Source organism: Cenococcum geophilum, assembly GCF_001692895.1.
Source record: "Cenococcum geophilum 1.58 unplaced genomic scaffold K441scaffold_51, whole genome shotgun sequence".
Taxonomy (NCBI): Eukaryota; Fungi; Ascomycota; class Dothideomycetes; order Gloniales; family Gloniaceae; genus Cenococcum; species Cenococcum geophilum.
The window spans coordinates 895,097-899,913 of NW_027137609.1; positions in this window are offsets into that span (position 1 = coordinate 895,097).

The window sequence follows — 4,817 nt, forward strand, 5'->3', positions numbered from 1 at the left end:
CGACGCTACGCGATATTATTAGACCGTATAGGGATATAAGGGTCACAGGGGACACAAGGGAGAGGATGCCCTGTAGGAAGACCCTTATAGACAGCTATAGCAAGCTTAAAACTAGGACAATTAAGAATTAGACTTAACGCGGCAAATATAACATTTATAGCTAACTCTTAAAGGGTATATAGCTAACTAATAAGAATAGGGGAAAAACCGGAGATAATAACAGATTTAGATATAGAAGCGCTAATAGGAACACAAGATACGGAAATGGAAAGCTCTATATAAAATAAGTAGCAACTAGGGTATAGATATAAGAGATAGAAGTTCTAAATGTCCTAAAGAAAGTGGAAATAGAAGAAGCGAGGAACGAAGGAGAGGCAAAGGGCCCTCGCTGGGGGTCCGCCACCTATCTATTATATAGTACAACAACGGCAATACAAACCACTATCTCGTAAGGCCCTTACTAGATAGCTTAGACCTAGAGAAATATTATATCCTTGCTATATAAGAGCCGTATTATAATGCCTATATATAATTAATATACTGCCCCTAAGGATTCCAGCTCCTATATGAACCAAAAGCAGCTATACACGTATACTTTATAATCAGCAAGGCTATTAGCCTATCCTTATAGTTATAGCAGGCAGTTAACCTAGATATTGCAGTTATAATAATCTAGACATATAGGGGACTAGTATAGATTATTAATATATATAACCCTAGGGTTAAAGGGGTCCTATAAATAGAGAATATTATATTAGTAATAAGCTTACTGGAAACCAAAGGCATAAAGTCTATCCTATTAGGAGATATAAACCTCCACTACTTACGGTAGGGGGGTATTTATATTACTACTAAACGATAGGTAGAGTGCCTACTAAGAGCTATAGACACCTGGGGCCTTAAGCTAGCTACCCCCCTAAAAGCAATTACATGGCAACGAGGCACCGCTAAAAGTATAATTGACCTTACATTTATAGACGAAGGCCTATACTAGAGACTTAAAAGGTGCAACCTTAAAGAAGCATAGGTACTCGTTTTAGACTATATCCCTATCTAGATATAGCTAGATCTAGATATTAAGGCGCAACCTAATAGTAAAAGATATGTAATAAGAAAGCTTAAGATAGACAGCTTCCTTAGCATAGTTAAACAATAACTTTAAGACCTAGAAGAAATCCGCCCAATACCAAACAAGCGAGGCTTATTAGCTACCCCTAAGGAAATTAACTAAAGACTAGAAAGGATTTAGGTAGTAATTAAAAACGGGCTAAAAGAGCACTGCCCGGTCTTAAAACCGGGCCCCTATATACAACACGCATGGTCCGTATAATACGCGGTTCTTATTACTAGCTAATAATAAGTAAGAAGAAAATATATAAGCAGCCATAATCCTAAAGACGAGAGACAATATAAAGATATAAGAAACCAGCTAAAGAATACCCTAAAAAAAGAAGTAAGGAATAGCTGGAGACGGTTTATAAATAAGCATATTACTAACCCGAGCCTCCCCTATAATAAAGGTCTCTAGAGGATAGCAAAATAGGTAAAGAAAAAGGCGGGACGCCTAGTAGAAGACCTATACCTTCCGCCCCTACAAAGACTAGGTAAATTACTGGCTATAAGCGACAATAATAAGAAGGCAAAGATCCCTATAGAAAGATTTTTCCCTTAACCAGCTTTAGTAGACCTTAGTAATATTACGGGCGAAGCACCGGTAACTCGCCTAAGGGTCGATAGCAATATAACAACTAAAGAAATAACTAGAACTATTAGCCGCCTTTTAAACAACATAGCACTAGAACTAGATAGGATCCTAAATAAAGCCCTAAAGACCTGCGGACCACTAATAGTACCTTAGCTTGCGGATATAGCTAGAGCATACTTTATAATAGGCTACTACCTAAGACTTAGAAGAGCTATAATAACGTTTATCCTACGCAAAGAAGGTAAAGCAGACTACTTATTTCTAGGGAGCTACCGCCCTATTGCCCTAGAGAATACCCTTAGTAAGATCTTAGAAAGGGTAATAGCGGATTATATAGCAGACACGGCTAAGGAACACGCCCTACTACTATAAAGCCAAATAGGGGTAAGAAAGAACCGCTTAACACTATTAGCACTTACGCTACTCGCTGCCACCATTAAATCTACATGGGCGATGCGAAAGGACTTTATAGTATTAATGCTTAGCCTAGATATTAGTAGCGCCTATAATAACATACCCCATAAGCGTCTCTTATACATCCTTAGGGTAAAAGGCTTCCTAGAATAGATTATATAATTTGTTTAAGGGTTTATAGGTTAAAAAGAAATATTATTAGTCTTTAGCGGATACTAAAGCCCCCCTATTATAGTTATAATAGGAATACCACAAGGATTACCCCTCTCGCCTATACTCTTCCTTTTCTTCGTAAGCAACCTACTTAACTCCTTCAAAGAAGGGGCGACCTAGGGGATAGGCTTTGTTAACGATATAAACCTAATTATATACGGGCCAACAGCCGCAGAGAATTGTAGAACACTAAAGAAAGCTTATAATACCTATATAGAATAGGCAAGACGATATAGAGTTTAATTCTCACCAGAGAAATACCAGCTAATCCATTTTATAAGAAAACGCAACCAATCTGCAGATCTTTAGTATATAATTTGCATCTAAGGCTTTAGGGGTTAACTAGTTTAGAGCCTCAGAGTATTAAGAGTATGGGTAGATAGTAAGCTTTAGTGGAGCGTATATACAGCGCAAGCGGCCTATAAGGGCTAAGTATAGTATATCGTATTATCTAGGATCGTTAACTCTATATAGGGTCCATGCTTCTAAAGGTCACGCCTACTATACACAGCAGTTATCCGGCTAACTATGACGTATAGGTCCAGTATTTGGGCCATTAGAGAATCTGAGAAAGGCCCCCCTAAATCGCTTCTTAAACTACTCTAAAAGGTCTAAATAGCTTGCCTCTAGAGCATAATAGGCGGATATAAGCGAACGGCAAAAGCACTGCTTAAGAAGGAAGCTAATATTCCCCCTATATAACTATATATTAAAGCTGCTATAATGTAAAGGGCATAAAAGGAACGCAACTCTAATATTATAAAGTATATTAAGATATGCCTAAATAAACTATAGAGGGACCCTAGGGCGCCTCGTAGGAGAATAAACTAATAACCCTAAAGTAGGGAAGATATATTGGAGAAATAGGTAAAGAAAGTAGAAGAAGAATAGCACTGCTTTAGGGCCCAGGCCTATATAGAGGAGGAAGGGAGACGCGTAAGAGGCCAGTAAAGATAATAGTAAGAGAGAAAAAGGAGCTAAAGTAGAGCATAAAAGAACGCTAGGAAACTATCTACTGTAATATAATACTAGCTGGACCAACGCTGGAGAGGTGTATAGAAGTTAAAGGTATAGAGGCTAACTAAGGCAAGAGGAACCTAAGCCGTAGTATAGTTAACGCTATAGGGGGTAAACACTTTAGAGCTCCGAGAAGGCCTAATAAAGGCAGAAAATATAATAGTAACACTCTTAAGAATAGGAATAATAGGACTAAAAGACTGGCTCTACTGGGTAGGTGTCCTAGTAAATAGCCCGAGATATAAATATAGCTGGCTAAAACAGATACCAAAATATATAATACTGTTATGCCCCTTACGCACTAACTAAGAAGTAATACTCTTAGTAGCTAGCATAGAGAACTATAAGACACTACTCTCGATATAAAAAGGCCTTAAGGCGGTTACCTAGTAGCTTATTAGCCAAAATGTACTAAACTAGTTCCGGGTTATAAAGGAAATAGTAATAAAGGGCGGGGGGGGGCGAGCAACGGGCGCCCCCTAATAACTCTATAGTAGTAGAGTAAAGTTTGCAATACTAGCGCGTCCGTAGGCTTGTTACGGCAGTAGTAGTTCCTAAGGAGGTTAAAAAGTAAGGTAGTAGGAGCACTACCGGTGACTCGTAGGCGCCTTATAGGCAAGTCCTAAAAGGCGGGGAGATGGATTACGGGGTTTTCTTAAATAGAGTTTTCTCCCTATATGTATATAAGGAGTAGTCCGCGTAGGCCCAATAGGGATCCGAATCGGACGTTAAGCAATGAATTATTATTATTATAATTACTAAATAGTAAGTCCCTAATTATATTAAGGACGTATAAGCCTTCCTTAGTTTTACTAACTTCTATTAGAAATTTATATATAACTTCTTAGGCGTAGTAGTACTACTTATAGTAATAATGTAAACGAAGGGCCTTTCTATAAAAGGAAGAAAAATGCACCTACGCTTTACCTAGACGCCTAAATATAAGAAGGCGTTCTAAGACCTTAAAAATACCTTTACTAAAGTACTTATCCTAGCTTACTTTATACTAGGATAATAACTCTATCTTAAAACTGACTTCTTAAACCACGTTAACGTAGGCGTTTTTTCTTAAATAGGTAATAACGGTCTTCTTTACCTAGTTATATTCTACTCGTCTAAGCTTATACTATAAGAGTATAACTATAAGATCTATAATAAAGAACTTCTTGCAATTATATAAGTGTTTAAAAAATTCCAACTAAAACTCTTTTTAGTAGAGTCTAACTAGCTAACTAAAGTCCTTATAGACTATTATAACCTTAAGTACTTTATAATTACGAAGTAGCTAAACTAACGCTAAGTATATTAGAACGAGTTCCTCTCTAGTTTTAACTTTAAAATTGTATATAGACCAGGAGTATAAGGTACTAAACCTAATAGCCTAATACGCCGCTCGTAAGACCTTCCTTAGTCTAAAAATGACCCCTATAATTAGTTCTAATAATAGATAATCCTAAAAGTATAAAAT